The sequence below is a fragment of the Mesoplodon mirus genome (genome assembly GCF_964341445.2).
Source record: "Mesoplodon mirus genome assembly, chromosome: 1".
Lineage (NCBI taxonomy): Eukaryota > Metazoa > Chordata > Mammalia > Artiodactyla > Ziphiidae > Mesoplodon > Mesoplodon mirus.
Genome location: NC_138976.1, coordinates 229,466,308 through 229,485,470, shown reverse-complemented (window position 1 = coordinate 229,485,470; position 19,163 = coordinate 229,466,308).

The window sequence follows — 19,163 nt, the reverse complement described above, 5'->3', positions numbered from 1 at the left end:
TTAACTGAAATTCTCCTTCCCTTAATTTGGCAGAGTATTTTTTTTAACAACTAACAGAATGCCATTCTTCATAAGAAAAGAGTTCAGAAAATCTACTAGGCTGATTTACAGTAAAATGAGGATAAAACCAACATGGAGAACATGTTATAATCTTTAAACTTTATGAGATAAACCCAATGAAATTCCATTCTCCCTCTGAGGCATGTACCTTTGTCTGCCTTATTGGATACTTATTTGATAACCATTTCATCCTATCCACACCCCCCACCACACACACTGTGTTATAAATACAGTGTCAGAATCAGAATTATGTATTTGTAGCACCCAACCTTGTTTCTTGCTAATGTTCAAAAAAGAGGAATTAATATTGTGAGAAATACAAACTCTCCATTCGGCCTCAAAATGCATACACCAAAGTAGCCCTTGCAAATAGTAGCCAAGAAATAGGCCTGATCAATTTTTCTTTTTAAACTGATAGGATTGAAGGAAGGACTTTCCCAGCCAGTTTTGCAACTACTACTCCCGCTACATGCCTACCCTGCTGTTATATAGATTTTTTAAAAAAGACAGAATGGAACAGAATTTTAAAACATTAGAAAAGTTGGCAGAAAATAATAAACATGGTAAATTTCAAAAGTAGGTTCTGAAAATCAGAAAACATGTGGGAACAAAGATATGGCTAAGGAGACCAGAAGACTGGCCCTGAAGTGCCTTTATGTAACAAGATAAAATATGTGGTTCTGTGTCATGTTCATTTTTATAAGGACATGATAATTTCCAGCTGACTTCCTCCCCACTCCTCAGAACAAACTGCAATGCTCTTGGATTATAAATGCAGCTTGTGTAAGATTAATACAACTATGTAACTAATGGGGTGTATACTTTTATTGTCAGGGTTTAATGCATTTGTATATATTTTAAGGTGTATTATTCAGCAGTAAAGATGGAAAGATGCATTCCCCAAACAGAAAATTATACATGACCTAAACACTTAAATCTTTTATCATTAACATGGCTTTGACAACAAAAGAAATTAAATGATTCTGGTATATTTTTCTTTGCCAAATACTATCTGTTACAGTCCAGAGTTGCTTTGTTACTTTGCAAAGTATCACTTAATATGTAGAATAAAATTCCTTGATGTCCCAGTTTATAAAAGCTAAATAAACTTTTGCATTTTGTAGTGAATTTGGGAAAGTGGTTATAGATAATTTAAAACAAAGTTTTTCCCTCCTCTTCCAGTTTCTTAATATGTTATGGTTATGGGGTCTACTTTAACTCTTTAAGCCATTTTGAGTTTATTTTTGTGTATGGTGTGAGGGTGTGTTCTAACTTCACTGATTTACATGCGACTGTCCAGCTTTCCCAGCACCACTTGCTGAAGAGACTGTCTTTTCTCCATTGTATATTCTTGCCTCCTTTGTTGAAGAATATTGACCATAGGTGTGTAGGTTTGTTTCTGGGCTCTCTATTCTGTTCCATTGATCCATATGTCTGTTTTGTGCCAATGCCATGCTGTTTTGATTACTATAGCTTTGTGGTATTGTCTGAAGTCTGGGAGAGTTATGCCTCCTGCTTTGTTCTTTTTCTTCAGGATTGCTTTGGCAACTCTGGCTCTTTTATGGTTCCTACTGGGTCTCTTTTTGAATGAGTGTCCTCTCTTCTATGTTACAAGGCAATCTCCCGGGGTTAGAAATATCAACCAAACCTTAAAACCTAGAAAAGTCTTCCTGGAGCCACTTGGAAGAGAATTGCTGAGACCACCCATAGCCCGTGTTCCTTTTAATTGAAGATCAGCATAGCTTTTAACATCCAGCTACTGAGGATGATAAAATATAGAAAAATAAAGTCTGAAGATACTCGAAGAATTAAATGAAGTATAGTCATCATCCCGAAATGGGACTCCTGACAAGACAAGCCTTCCTCTAGCCCCAGCACTGCCTTCGGCCAGAATGAAAAGAAGGCCCCTAAACCCCTCCTCGTTTACAAGGAGACCCCCGTCCCACCCAGTGTTCATCATCTCACCAGAACCGCTGCCTACGAGACTTTTCTTAGGTAAAAGAGTATAATTAGATCTGTTTTCCACCTCCATCAAAGAGACCATCAGGTCTAATCTCTTCATAATTTACAGATTTAGTTACCCAGGTCACCCTAAACCTTATTTTTCAACAACTTTACCTTTATCCTGATAAACTCTGTAAATCCACTAATTTGATCCAATCTCCTGTCCTTCCTCAATCATCCCAAATTCCTTCATGGGAATTAACTGTCTTTCATCAGAAAAATGATCACTTCTCTAAAACTCTTCTCCCAGGTAGAGCTGAATGGGCCCTTTTATCCTTGAAGGCATTGCCTTCCTGCAGAACTGTTCAGTTTAGCCTGCCTCTTCCCTTTCTCCTACTCGGGTGGGGTATGGGCAGCTTTCCTCCAGAACCTCCCTGCCACCAATGTCACCTCAAAAACACAGGCAATCAAATATTACTATAGGCTACAGCTTCTTATCGTGGTCATCTACGTGCATCCTTGCTCTTTTTCCGTTAGCTTCTAAATCCATCTCCTGCTCCATGATTACTAATTACCAAAATCCCTGGTGATTTCAGTATCCACATAGACCCTGTACATTAGGCATGTGCACTTGTGCTATAAATAGGATAACTAGCAAAAAATCACAAAATGTGTATATGTGGACCTAGAGTATGTAAAGGGATCTCTTTCTTTGGTGGAGAAATGCTCCTGAGTGTTGACAAGACTGGTCCTCCTTCTGTTTATATCCTTGGCCTCATCAGGCAGCATGTCTACTACATTTCAAGTCACCACTTTGAGGAATTAGGGAGTCGTCAGAGAACTGTATTTACTCACTCACTTTCATACATCCCTTGCATTGATTGTTTGTAGCATCCATATTTAAATGAATAAAAATCAATGCCGGCTGGATCCAAGTCATTGTTCTTGCCCATCTCAGAACCTGACACAGTTTAGCATCTCTGACTTGGCTTTCTCCTCTCCAATGAGCTTGCTCTCCATGCCTCCTCCATCACACCCTGCAGGCATGACCATTTGGAGACCACCAATATCTGCACCATGTCAAAAATCTAAATTTCAGACGATATCGGGCACATGCAGGGTGGTATGGGATATTACTCAGCCACAAACAAGAAGAAAGTAATGCCATTTGCAGCAACATGGATGGTCCTAGAGATGATCATACTGAGTGAAGTAAGTCAGACAGACAAAAACAAATATCATATGATATCACTCATATGTGGAATCTAATTTTTTTAAAAAAATTATTTAAATGAACTTACTTACAAAACAGAAACAGACTCACAGATTTCGAAAACAAAGTTATGGTTACCAAAGGGGAAACGTGGTGGGGAGGGATAAATTAGGAGCTTGGGATGAACAAACACACACTAACTACTATCTATAAAATAGATAACCAACAAGGACCTACTGTACAGCACAGGGAACTCTGCTCAATATTCTGTAATAACCTATATGGGAAAAGAATCTGAAAACGAATGAATATGTTTATATGTACAACTGAATCACTGAAACTAACACAACATTGTAAATCAAATATACTCTAATACAAATTTTTTTTAAAAATCTAAATTTCAAATAATAACTCTCACCATGTCCTACTTGTCTTTTCAGTACAATTTTCTAGAACTCATACTCCCACAATTTTCACCCCAATTGGGCACTCGAACTTACTGAATCTTCCAGCTTTTGTGGCATAACATATACCATAATTAATATCCCTTTTTACCTGGCTCATCATTTATAATTAAAATCATAGCCTTGAACATATTCTCAGTTCCCACACATTTCTTTCTAGAGAATTCATGTGCCTACAACTCCAACCCTAATTTGTTCAACTTCCTGCCTTTTCCACTTCTGAACCTGAACAAATACATAATGCTTTTCACACTTTAAATTCATCACTACAACTTCAAATGTGCCCTTAGTTCTATTCTAAAATACTGTTATTTTTTATAGGTCATTCACTCACCCACTCTCAGAGAGTTATTTAAAATTTCTCATCTTCCTATTAATATTCAACACATTTCTCCTTCCTCACTCTCAGCTGATCTTTGCCTCTTAGAAAACTGAAAAATAACAAGCAGATTTCATCACTGTATTTCTAAATCTAACAACTTACCCACATTTAGATACACGTATCTTTTTATAATAGATTCACTTCCTATGTTCCAATATAAACTCCATGTGTCATTCTCTCCTTCTTAGAAAATAACTTAATTCCACATTATCTTTCTCCGGTTTCATCAATTTTCCTCTAATGGATATATTATCTCATCAGTATACAAATATGCTATGGTAGCATTCATTCTTTAAAAAAAGATAATCATATTATTTTCAGCTTACACTCCTTCTCTGCTCTTCATTCCAGTAAAATACCTCGTAAGACTTGTTTATGCTTTCTGTCTTAAATTCCCCACATTCTATTCTCTTGTTACCACTTAACCAAGCACTCATCCCAACCACAACAAAAGCAGATTACAGGTCTTATCCAAAATGTAATTCTCAGTCTTCATTTCACCTCTCAGTACTATCTGGCAGTGTTTACTCCTTTTCTATGTGATCATTCAATTATTCCCTTGGAGAAATTGTCTAGTCCATGGTGTTAAATATCATCAGTATTCTGTTGCATCTCAATTGACCTCTTTTTCCCTGGCCTCCTACATAAAGTCCAGGTTCACTAACCCAGCTGCCTGCTTTGTTATTTCATTTGAATACTTAATAGACATCCTAATCTCAGTATGTCCAGAGAAGAGTTTTAGATTTCCAATCTACACCAATATTTGTCTCCAACATTATTCCTTGTATCAATCAATGGCAATTTAATCATGCACTTAGGCCAACAACTGAGTCATCCTTGACTATTCTCTTTCGACATGCATTTAATTTATCTGCAAATTCTGTTGACTCTCTTAAAAATACATACAGAATATGAGTACATCTCACCACTTATGTGATCTTTTCTGCTTCTCTGTGTTTTAAAAATATGCTTGGCCTTTCCTTTCCTGGTATAGAGATATCAGCATCCTATCTGGTGACCAATGAAATGTGGAAATTTGGCAGGGTTAAGGGGTGCAGAGGAGGCTGTGAAGCACTGGCAGGAAGCCAGCCTGAGGAATAGCTTCAACGCAGCTAAAGTTAGTGGAGATCTGTCACCCTGGCATGCTTGAGATGTTGGTTATATTGAACAAACTGATTGTGTAAACAAGTAAACATTGAGGTGACAGGTTTCTTACTGTGGAGAAGGGATAAACATGGAAATACTGATACATATATAAATGCACAAGTATTACAGAGACAAACACATGAGCACATAAATACACACAGGTAATTATAGTAATAGATATTATATATATACATATGTCATGGTAATAGATATTATATACATACACACACACCCAATGAACCAGATCTTACTGTCAACATAATCTCAGCATCAATGGGTGATTCCAGACCTGTGGCAAGAAAAGGTCAAGTTGAATCTGGAACATCTTGTGTTCCAAAAGCAAAGGATGCTCAAAAAGTCATGAGGACGTGTCAAAAAGATATAGAAACCAGCTAGAAGTGGCTCCTAATGACAAAAATTGGACACTTTAAGCATCAAGAAATACATTACATGAAATAGGAATTCATGAGTCCATATGAAAACAAATAAATAGATGAATGAGTATAAGTGGCAAATAAAGGAAAGCTCTTCCTTGAAGAAAAGTACCAACTAATACATTTAGAAGGAATGACAGGCTTAGAAAATCCTCAACGGCAGACATCAGCATGGTGGTTGATTCAGGTAGGAGTCATCAATGAATGCTCCAGCTGGATGGGGGTCAGAGCACAATGTCTCTGAATACCTCCTCACACGGTGCTGGGTCAGTTGTAATGGAAAACAGTGATGACTCGTGGTGGGGGGGATGTTCAGCAGACACTGACGTAAAGAGAATGAAGGACAGGAGTCTGGCCATAAGGAAACACTGGGTGGACACAAGTTGAGGGCCAAAGCTTTTGAAACTGTACGAATAGGAGGAAGATGTGGAAGAAGTGAAAAGCTGCACAGTGAAGGAACCTGAGGAGACACAGCAAGTGAACACTGAACATGCTCTAGGAGGGGCACTGGACCAGAAAAGGAAAGAGACATTGTCGGAAGGATTGGTGAGATTTGCATGCAGTTTCTTGATTGGATAGCAGTTTGGCTTCAGTGCTGATTTCCAACTATGATAGGCTTTCAGGCCAACATTCTTGTCCATGGCAGATTCACAATGGAGTGACCAAGGATAACGCAACATCAAGTTTACAGTTTTCTCATGAATGTTTTCTAAAAGGGTATATCTGAAGGAGGAGATGCAGTAGAACCTTGGCAGCAGTAAAATAAATTATTAAGAATCATTTTAAAATTTCAAAATATGTTAACTTCAAGAAAAGAGCCAACAAGATAGAAGGACCTACAGATTATCCTACTAAGTGAAGTAAGTCAGACAGAGAAAGACAAATATCATATGATTTCATTTATACATGAAATCTAAAAAAATGATACAAAGGAACTTAATTACAAAACAGAAACAGACTTACAGATATGGAAAACAAACTTATGATTACCAAAGGGGAGGGGGGAGAGGGAGTGATAAATTAGGAGTTTGGGATTAGCAGATACAAATTATTATATATAAAATAGATAACCAACAAGGACCTACTGTATAGCACAGGAAACTATATTCAAAATCTTGTAATAACCTATAATGTAAAAGAATCTGAAAAAAGAATATATATATATATAACTTAATCACTTTGCTGTACACCTGAAACTAACAGAACATTGTAAATCAGCTATACTTCAATTTAATTAGAAGAGCAAAAAGAAAAAAAAAGAAGAAGAAAAAGAGCAAAACACCCTGATTAATTTTACCTGACCATTATTGTGTGGGCCAAAAAGTGCCTTTGGTTTTCGAAGTAAAAGACAACATTTTTCATTTTCACCAAGAACTTTATTGAACAGCGTATTCACCCTTTTGTTCCACCACCTTCTGCCATTTTTCAGGCAACTGCATAATTCCATCTTCCCAAAACTTTTTTTTTTTTTTTTTTTTTTTTTTTGCAGTACGCGGGCCTCTCACTGTTGTGGCCTCTCCCATTGCGGAGCACAGGCTCCAGACGCGCAGGCTCAGCGGCCACGGCTCACGGGCCCAGCCGCTCCGCAGCATGTGGGATCTTCCCGGACCGGGGCATGAACCCGTGTCCCCTGCATCAGCAGGTGGACTCTCAACCACTGCGCCACCAGGGAAGCCCCTCTAGAGTTATTTTAACTAATGATTTTCTAAGGCCAGTGGAAATGATTCATGGAAAATATCACAAATTACAATATGAAATCAGAATTATATACAGTTAACTTGATTAAAATTATGTGTTCAGGAAGCTGTACACATCTACTCTATTTCCTCACTAAGGATCACTGGAGGTTGCTGAGGAATATATGTGGACACTGTCTTGTTCCTTTTTGGTTATTCTGCTTTTAATGTGGTAACCAAGAGGCGCTTGTTTGGATGATCTGCTTGAGGCGGCAAAGAAAATTCCCAAGCAGTAAACAATGGAAAAGGGACCCTTAGCCTTTCTTTTTTGTTCAAGTGCTGTATAAGGAACTATTTCTTTGCATCAATGCTTTCTGTTTTTCTTATTAAAATATAAAATAATATAAATTTAAAGTAATAAATGGTTCACAGATGTTAATGTTTAAAATACAGACCAAATAAAGCTAAAATTGCAGAGAACAATGCAGCAAGTCCCAGCCATAAGGCAACTTGAAGAGTTTAATGTGCATCTCCCAAAGGAGGCAAAGGAAACAGAGACGTTGGAAGCAATTTAAAGGAAAAGTTTGCTTTTCACATTCAGCTCAATGTTTGCAAGCTGTCTTTCGGAAGAGAGAAATCAAGCCATGATTTAACAAGGGCAACACCTATACAGCTGCTTTCATGGGACACCAGGAGAAATGGCCAACTGACATTTTCTCCTAATGCCTTCCCATGAACCAACTACTAGTCTTACATCAAGAATTTGCCACTAAGCCCCAGAAATGAATTTGTTCTTTTTTTTTTTTTTTTTTGACAGAATTTCCCTGTTCCCTGGTGGCGCAGTGGTTGAGAGTCCGCCTGCCGATGCAGGGGACACGGGTTCGTGCCCCGGTCCGGGAAGATCCCACATGCCGCGAAGCGGCTGGGCCCGTGAGCCATGGCCGCTGAGCTTGCGCTTCCGGAGCCTATGCTCCTCAACGGGAGAGGCCGCAGCAGTGAGAGTCCCGCGTACCGCAAAAAAAAAAAAAAAAAAAAAAAAGGATCCAACTCAAACATACAGTTGTTATTATGTTTTAAACTAATTTAAAATTTCACTTGAATATTCCATTGTTTGTTAAGTAGAGTGTGAAGTACATGAGATTTTACGTTGATTGATTTCTTAAAGGGATCTGCCTACTACAGTACCTTACACAATATTTGGAGCTCAGTGAATAATGTGAATGAAAGAGTGAATTAATATGAAACAGATTCAGGATGCTAAACAGTTACTATTATTAGTGAGGTCAATTCAGCTGCAAATACATTCAGCTGATGGTGAAGTATGGACCCAGTAGCCTTACTAAATCCATCCATCTACCCATCCATTAACTCACCGACTGAGAACAAACTTTTGAGCACCTAATGTCTTCTAAGTACCATAATAATTAAAAAGTAAACACAACAGTAAAATTGATAGACAAGGCCTTAGCTCTCATGGAGCTTAAAATTTATCAGAGAAGACAATAATCCAAGTAATTACAAAAATGCATAATAAGATGGAGTTAATGAAACATACTGTGAATAGAAACAGCAGGGAAACTTAACACAGTTTCAGCTGAAACCTGATGGATGAGTCAGAACGAGCCACTTGCAAATACAGAGAAAGCGTTCATAGCAAAGAGAAGAACATACACCAAGGTTTGAAGGTGAGAAGGGGCTGATGAATCTGCGGAGCTGAAAAGTCTAAGACAAATGGGAAGTGGGGATAGAGGTGGCAAAACAAGAAGCTAAAGAAATAGTGAGGGATGAACAGTAAAGAATACTGTAAGATGAGATCAGTGATTTGGCTTTTATTCTAAAGGCAATAGGAGCCTGTAAAGAGTTTGAAGCAGATGAGTGACAAAACTATATTGGTTTTTTAGTAAGATCAGTCTGACTACAACGTGGAGACTGAGTTGGAGATGAAACACCAGTTACAGACCTTACCCTCTGCTTAGTCTTCAACTCTGTCTTGTGCTAATATTACTGTGGATATCGCCAACCATGAAGACCACATTCACAGAAATCAATAGAAGCTCTGATGAAATATCCAGCAGCAACAACCAGAAAATCTAAACTAAGTTTTAATAAAAATATTTATTCTATACCTAGGTCGAAAAGAAAAAGAAAAAGAGCAAGAGGGAGATGAGAGTGAGGGAGATGAGAGACCTGACTAAATATTATACACAAGTACCTTGGCCTCATCTACATAAATTACATTTTAGAGGGCGAAAGATACAGTAATACACACTAACCTCTCCTACATATTTTGCAGGTAACATATTACTCATACTAATCTTCAGCCATGAAACTATTGCCAATGCATGGACACACAGCAACGATTTACGTAAAATATGTCTGTAATTGTTACACTTCAGTTGTCACATTAATAAATCCTTAGTCTCAGATGGGGGAAATAATTAGCATAAGCATTTCATTACAATGTGGGAAATTTTTTTTCCAAAAATGAACAAAACAAACTAAATTATTTCACAAGGACATTGAACAGCTGTCAAACGAAAACCACTTTTGGTCAAAATCAGCAGGGGTCTGATTCAGACGAATAATAATCAGGTTAAATGTGCATAATGACTATTTAGAGCCCAAGCCTCTACACAGTTTATAAGTTTTTAGGCAAGACAGGGCCCATGATAATTCTTTCTACATCATTACTAAAACTTTTTTGCAATGGTTTCGGTTAACACACTCTGTTCACCCCCAATGCATGTAAACCTACTGATGGCTGAGTGAAACAAAAACGTGACACTGATATTGTATGACTTGCAGGTCATCTTTGAAGATGGTGATTTTAATTAGCCGTAGATAAAAGATGTATACAGGGTTTTCCCTGGTGGCTCAGTGGTTGAGAGTCCGCCTGCCCGTGCAGGGGACACGGGTTCGTGCCCCGGTCCGGGAAGATCCCACGTGCCGTGGAGCGACTGGACCCGTGAGCCATGGCCGCTGAGCCTGCGCGTCCGGAGCCTGTGCTCCACAACGGGAGAGGCCGCAGCAGTGAGAGGCCCGCGTACCGCCAAAAAAAAAAAAAAAAAAAAAGATGTGTACATACGTTGATTTGATTTGATGATGACTTTTTTTTCCCTTTATTCATTAAAAGTAGAAAGAAATTTCTAGAAAGTGATTGAATATTCAAGAGAGAAACAGACAACAGAGCCTAGTAGTATTATTTTGATCTGTTTTGGAGGTTCAGTTATTATGACAAGAAAAAAATAATGTGAAAATACTGAAAATTAAAAGTTAATATTATCTTTTTGAGTAGATTATATGGTTATAGACTTAGGAAAGTAAATTTGATGATGACTTTTAAAAGAATAATAAATGAAATCCAAAACTATGATCAATTTTTTTCATCTATTCATGTTGAAAAAGTTATGAGGTAAACCCATCAGACATTAAGTGAAAAATGGAAGAAAATAATGGCCAATGAATGAAATACATGCATCTAGAATAAGCAAAACTTTGTAGGTAAAACAGAAAGATCTCTACAACTTTCTCTTATAAATGAATATTTGATTTGATAGAAGCAGTTGAAATATGCGTTTTCTGTCATCGTAAAATGTTTTTCTATTTGTCCTTCTCTTTGCCTCTTCTAGTTCTTCTTCCTTCCCTTCCCCCCTCCTCCTCTCTTTCCTTCTTCTTCTGCTACTGTTACTAGCACAATTCCTATGCATCAGATAATAATGACGGCCATCCTGCCACGATTTACTCAGCATTTACCTTAAACCAGGGACTGCGAAACTAGCGCCATTACATTACCTTATTTTGTCTCATAGTATACTTTATGAGGTCAGACGTATTAATTAATTCAGTTATTAATGTTTTCATTGAAGTAACTGTCTGAAATCATTCAAACGGCTTTTTCCAAGTTCCTAGAGCTAAAACATACCGGGTTGGTGCTGACATCCAATTCTACCTGATTCCGGAGTCCAAGGTCTTAATTGCTTTGTCAAGCTGTCTTCACCTGGCATAAGAGTTTCTCAAGGGCCAAAATGGAACAAAGGAATAGGTGGACTCCAGAGACAAAACAGCACAGCTAGAAAAAGGGAAGTAACGTTTCAAGGATAATCCATGATCTGTCAGTCGTCTGTTTTGACTGCTGGCTCACTGAACTTTTCCTTTTCTCTTTTAAAGCATGATCCATGCAGTTTACCACCTCAAAAATAAGGGGAAGTGTCAGAGTGACAACATCAGCAACAAAGTCCTTATACCAGGAAAACCCCTCCTGGCAAGCCAGAGGTGGGGTAGGTGAGGATGGAAGTGTATAGCGTCACTGCTTCGTTCCCATCTAATGAACTCAGAATGGCCACCCCTTGTATCACAGCCCAGCCTGTGGAAGGGAGAGGCAATGGAGTCTCTGGTAATACAATGCACGATAATTTTCAGGACTCCTAAGAAAACTAGGGCTGGTGTGCCAACGTCCCGGTCATTGCCTATGGGAAGGTGTTATACTCAAGGACGCCACACATCTCACACGGTGCCATATCCAACACGGCAGGCACACCCCTATGACAGGGTAGGCAGGACTGGCAGATTTCTAGAAGAAGTCCCACCAAATTCTGCATCCTGCAGTACAGCAGCTAGAAAGCAGGCCAGATGCCCTCAGCTTCCCAGCAATGCTTAGCAACAGGTGGGAAGGAAAGGCCTGGGGCACAGCAGAGATGCTGGAGGCCCAAGTCCAGGTGAGTTCCACAGCTCCACAGAATGCAAAGAATCGCAGTTATTAGATCCACAACACTCTGAACCAGAGATACGTCACTGTACACCATCAAAGAATGCTCGAGAGGCAGATCAGATTAGCCATGCAGATAACAGCTTCTAGCTCACACGGATGAGACCAGACCCACAAAAAAATCCCACCATGGGGACCGCCTGCTTCTGAAGAAAACGTCACGGAGAGGAAGAAAGAAAGAAGAGACCCTTGACAAAAAGTAGAAACGTTTTTAGCACTTACCTGAAAACCTGATTTAATCCAAAACTGACTCTCTTAAACGGGAAACCATTGAGTTATCTTTCAAAAGCCAGCTCGAGTTTGATCCCACACCTGCCTCTTCCAAATACTCCTTCAGCCAGATTGAATGTTCTCCCAAACTTTAAAATTACTTGCAGCAAAAAAAGGAAATAAGTAGTCACGTACCTCTGGGTGGTATTGCATTCATCTTGACCAATCGACCCTGAAAAGAAAATAACCACTTGTAGGGCTTAATTTTCTAAACACAAGTAATTCATTTCAATTTTAGTAAACAGTGGGCTACTACTATTTACTATTTAAAATAATGATATGTTTTCCTCTTTAGAAAAATAAGCAAATAGTAAATTCAATAATCAAATTAATCAATAAAATTAGAAGAGCAGCTATTTTGACTCATCTAGATAAAATGACTAAGATCATTTTTTATTTCAACCATTTATTTTGAAGTACAGTATTCTAAAATGGGTCCTTGCCTAGTGCTATACAGTGAAATATCAATCAACCAGAAATAAGGCCTCTAATTGCTCTAGACATTTTTTTTCACCTCTTCACTGCTTATTAACAGTTCCATCAGAGAAATGAAAAAAAGATTACATGTGGTGACATTATAAGACCAATCAAGTGAGTCACTTCTGTAGATTCTATTTTAAAAAGGTCTCAAAGGAATCAGAGGCTTATAGATAATCCATGTGATGACTATTCTCCAATTAGCACTTAGGATTTATCAACTTATACACCCTACAATTCTGTAGTTAATGTCTTTGATTAGTATTACAAGTCTAATGGTCAAAGGGATCTTATATGTGCAACAGAGGTAAAATTAATTTAGATAATACATAGGGCAAAAGTACATGTAATATTAGTGGACACTTTAATTGCTTTTAACTAAAATAAACACGATGTCCCAGAAAACAACACTTATGTCAGCAGAAGCACTGATAGAGAAACTGTTATAAGGGGTTGGTTAAATACATGTTAAAAATCAACTAACCAAAATAAGTAAGATAGATTCAGAAAAAGATTCTCTGATACAACTGGAATTCATCTTAGCTGACACAGCAGCCCTAACCACTTTCTTGAAGTCTCTGCCAACTGGGTCAAAAAACCATGGTCAATAATCAATTTTTTAAGATGAAAGAAAAACTTAAAGCAAAACAAGCTCTGAAGTTGATCTCTACTGCTCAGGCCCTGCATGTCAGGCTCTGATCGTTGCCACCCTCTTCATTTATCTTTCTCAGAATTACAGGGAACTACTCAAAATAAAAGCAAATCACGTCCGTCCATCTTTGGCTTGACACTGCTCCACTGCATCAGAACTGGTAAGAGGCCTTACAGTTCACACACCACAATTGCTAGTAAGGTACTATAAGAATATTTCTTCTTATGTAAAAGAGGAGATACTCTTATTTGTCTTTGATACTTGAGAAAACATAGGTTTTTACAGTGTATAGAGACTTCCAATTCCAGCAGGCCTGGGGAACACATGCATTAAAGGGTCATTACCTAAATCCTGCAGAAAACATACTTTTCAGTACATTGTTGGTCTCACACTAAGTAAAATCTCCTCTACCACCCCCAACAATATACCCAAAACAGAAACTTTGAATGCAAAGGCCCCAATTCTCACAAAGATCCGAGATTACTTCATGAACTCATGGCAGGTTTGAAAAGCTTAATTTTCAATTCCATAATGAAGCATCAATCTTGGAAGAACCAAAAGCGGTCCCATGGGTCTCTCAACCCAAGTTTGTAATAACACCTGTAACCCCAAAGGCAATTTCACTCTGAAAAAAAGCATCCACAATTCTGCCCTTCAGAATTTCCATAGATTAAGATCAAAGAAATATTAGCTTACGATCAGGATAATTAAGACACAAGGAAACAAGCTCCTATGAGTGGAAGTCAGTATCAACAGCTAAATCATAGTTACATCACAATGGATGTCATACATTAGAATTATCTGATACATAATAAGGAATAATTGGTCTGAACTATGAAAAATGATATTCCCCAAAAGAGCAAGTATCATAAAATTGATTTTCAAAAGGATAACAAATAATTTTTAATAGAAAAAATATAGTTTTTATTTTTTTTAATTTTGTAATGGAGTTTTTTTTCAACAGCACATTAAAGAATCATGAGAGAATCGTAGACTGCAAACTAGGTCTGAAGAGGATAATCAACATGGAAAAGAGAGAGGCAAAAAGTCAGACATTTGAATAAAAGGTAAAACATATGATAGCTAAAATAAAAATTCTAACATACCTCCAATCTAGGTTCCAGGAATACGAATTAGAGAATATGGTGGAGAAACAATACAAGCCAAGATAATGAGTAGGGATTTCAGCATTGATAAAGGAGTGACCTCCTGTTACAGTAAGTTCAATATAACTAACCAGGCTAAATAAAAAATTAATCTAAACCTAGGTACATCAGAGTGAGATGCTAAATCACCAAGGACGTAGAGAAGGTTTTAAAAGCAGATGACAAGAATAGATAATTTATGAATGAATAGCTGACAGGACACATCTCAGAAGCAACTATAAAAATAACCTAAGAGGGTTCCCTTTTCTCCACACCCTCTCTAGCATTTATTGTTTGTAGATTTTTTGATGATGACCATTCTGACTGGCGTGAGATGATATCACATTGTAGTTTTGATTTGCATTTCTCTAATGATTAATGATGTTGAGCATTCTTTCAATACACTGTTGGTGGGAATGTAAATTGATACAGCCACTATGGAGAACAGTATGGAGGTTCCTTAAAAAACTAAAAATAGGACTACCGTATGACCCAGTAATCTCACTACTGGGCACATACCCTGAGAAAACCATAATTCAAAGAGTCATGTACCACAATGTCCATTGCAGCTCTATTTACAATAGCCAGGACATGGAAGCAACCTAAGTGTCCATTGACAGAAGAATGGAAAAAGAAGATGTGGTACATATATACAATGGAATATTACTTAGCCATAAAAAGAAACGAAATTAAGCTATTTGTAATGAGGTGGATGGATCTAGAGTCTGTCATACAGAGTGAAGTAAGTCAGAAAGAGAGACAAATACCGTATGCTAACACATACATATGGAATCTAAAAAAAAAAAAAAAAAAGGTCATAAAGAACCTAGGGGCAAGACAGGAATAAAGACGCAGACCTACTAGAGAATGGACTTGAGGACATGGGGAGAGGGAAGGGTAAGCTGGGACAAAGTGAGAGAGTGGCATGGACATATATACACTACCAAACGTAAAATAGATAGCTAGTGGGAAGCAATTGCATAGCACGGAGAGATCAGCTCGGTGCTGTGTGTCCACCTAGAGGGGTGGGATAGAAAAGGTGCGAGGGAGGGAGATGTAAGAGGGAAGAGATATGGGGATATATGTATATGTATAACTGATTCACTTTGTTATAAAGCAGAAACTAACACACCATTGTAAAGCAATTATACTCCAATAAAAATGTTTTAAAAAATTAAAAAAGTAACCTAAGAGGGTAAAGAAAATAGGTGCCAGCTAAGAATTAAAGTGCCCTGCAGATCTGGCCTGACAAGAACAAGGGTAAAAACAAAATATGGAAACCCTGATAGAGTTTACCACAAACATCTAACCCACGTTCCAAAAGGAGTCCAGACGCAATGACAAATTATCCCAGAAGGAAGTCCTAAGATTGAAACAAACAAACCAACAAACAAAAAGATAATAGAGTGGTCAGCATGTAGATAAATCTGAACATCATCTGTATAAAATATTATGCTGATAAGTTCTAGACTGAGAAATTAACTTTATCCTTAAAACACTAGACATTATTAGCTTATCAAGGAAGAAGGGGATTATCAAAGTTAAGTGTTCTAGTGTCCCTGTATGTAGCAGGAGAGGGTTTAAATGTTATTTTGCATTCACTAAATTTAGTGGGAAATTAAAATTTTCAAGAGTTACGATGAGACAGAAATAGTGTTTCAAAACAACAAAGGAACAAATTCTTAATGGAGAGAAAACTAACAAACAGAAAACTCATAAAATAGGCAAACCAGGAAGGAAAAGAAATATCAAAAATCTGAGACAAATAGGAATCAAAACGTTTAAGATGGTAAAAGTGGAATCAGATATATCCCAATAAACAGAAATATATAAAAAGAAGACACATAGAATATTTCCTAGTTTAAATATTTTACATTTCAAAATTATAATATAAATTCAATATTTTAACACTTGAAAAACAATAAAAGTACACATTAAAATTTGTAGAATGCAACAAACATATTTTCAAAAAAATGTGTGGCTTAAGGAAGAAAAAGGCTGATAGTTAATGATGTATGTATCTATTTAAGAATTAGAAGAACAGAATAAATCCAAAGTAGAATTAAGATAATAATAAAGATCAGAAAATAATTGTATGAAATAGGAAACAATATAAACAGATCAACAAACCAAATGGAAGACTTATTAAATTAAAAAATAATTCTCATCAGATTGAACAAGAACGGATTGTAAAAAAAAATAGTATAAAGAATTTAAATGGGAGACATAATTGTGTATAGAATTGAGATTTTAAAATAAAAATCTATAAAGAACTGTATGTAAATAAATGATGAAAAGGGAAGATTCCTAGAAAAACTCAGTTGATAAAAATTGACATGAGAAAAATTAGAAATCTTAAATGACATATAACCATTAAACACAATCAACTATTTATTATGAATCACCCTGCAAATAAATAAACCCTAATGATTTAATAGGTGAGTTCTAACAAACCTCTAAGTAATGCGTTATTCCAATAATATATACAATCTTCTAAAGAATAAGATTTAAAAGATAAATAGTCTCAACTCATTTTTATGTGTTCAGATATAACCCCGACACCAAAACTCTACTGAGGAACATAGGGGCAAAAAGTCATTCTAAATTCAGCAATATGTACAAAAGACGATTAATGATGTAGAAGTTGGACAATGCTTTGAGTTGTTTTACGATGTTTTCTATGTTATAAGATATTAGATGATGTTTACATTTTAAAATATTAGTTCATTTAAGTCAAATGTTAAAAGCCAAACAAACTGAGACCAGAGAGCATGTCCTAAACTACATTGCTGCATACTTAGCTTACTTAAATCATCCCATTCTTAACAGAAAACACAACATGGATGTTAAGTAGGGCTATGATCTCTGACCTTGATCAATGCATCCATAAAAATGATATTTGTGAATACCACTTTAAATATTTCCTGAAATAATAAAATGTTAACAAACATGAACTGAAAATTTCTTTGCCTGACTCTTCAAACTGAATGCTAAAACACGATTGGTATGGCTCAAAATAGTGATTTATGACTACCGCTGTTTCCACAATCAGGGAATCAGGAGGAAGAGTCAGCAGGATACCGGCTTGAGGAAAGGTAAAAGGCACGGAAGATGAAAAAAAAAAAAAAAGTATATAAATTCTTCTGTGAGATTGTTACCTAAAATAATTCTGCTTATAGAATAGGAAAGGGAATAAAGCTTGTTTATAAAATTAGTATAGATTTAATAGCCTAAGATCTTTACGTCACACTGTTTTGAATACAATAACGTGAAAAGTTCATAAACAGAAACCTCAATGACATAGAACTGCACCACCAGTAGGGAGAGCTCTCACACCCTGTGCTGTAGCCCAGCCCAACAGGAAGAAAGACTTCTTCCCCATGAAGGACTCAGCCATGAAGAGCCATGGACTCTGTTTACTGTGGCCCTCCCAAATCCCTTTTCCTCCCTATAAAAGTTCTCCTTCCCTTGCTGTGCGGGGACTTACACGTGGCTCCCCATGGTTGCACAGCCCTAACTGAAATTCTCTGCTGATCCCAAATAAACCCATTTTCGTTGGAGAAATACATGGCAGTCTATGTGTTTTGGGTCAGCAAATCATAAAAGTTTAAGGCAGAAACTACACAAAAACAAAGATCAAAACCAAAAATACCTAGAAGAAATCATGGGAAACTATGAAAATGACTTTCCATTTTAGTAACTTGAACTACAATTTGTTTTCACCAGGCATAGTAAACATAACTTTCAGGGAGGTATGCATTATATCAGGGAAGGTGCACCTACTGAAATATGGATTTACTGTCATCTAAATTACCCTTGAAATATAATGCATTTATCTGCCTGTATGACATAAAAGTATTTGTATAGAATACTTTACAAATTTATATCTAAATTCTTATATTTTGTGGGAAAAGTTGAAATACAGTATTCAAGTAGAAATCTAAGGGGTCCCAACATAAATTGTTCATCATTCACTAAAAAAAATCTTATTTCCAGGTAGTAAAAACCCTGTTTCTTATAAATGGATAGTGGTGAAGAATAAATAAATTATGAAAAAAGGAGAGAGGAAGGAAGAGAGAGAGAGAAAGAGAGAGAGATTTGTGACTATGTATCAGTGAGAGAGATGCAGATTCTAAAAGCAATTACCATTTCTTTACTTTCATTCTCTATATTTTTCTGAAAACTAAGTTCTAAATAAGCACTGTATTTCCTTAGTGGTCTAAAGAGGAAGAACATAGAAAAATCTGGAATACAGTTTTCTTTCAACAGTAAAAAGCCCCCAAAGTATAAGAACAGATACTGGGAGAAAATATAGGTAGCAGACAGCTATCTATCTATTTTTGCCTGACATTATGGAAAATTTCCAACATAAATACATGGCACATAGAGGTGATAGCATGTGAACTCACATATACCCATCACATAGCTTCTGTGATGATGAATTCATGGTAGTTTTCTTTCATCTATATCACCACCCACTCCCTCCACGATCAATGAATTATGTTGAAGCAAATTCCATACATCAAATACATTCC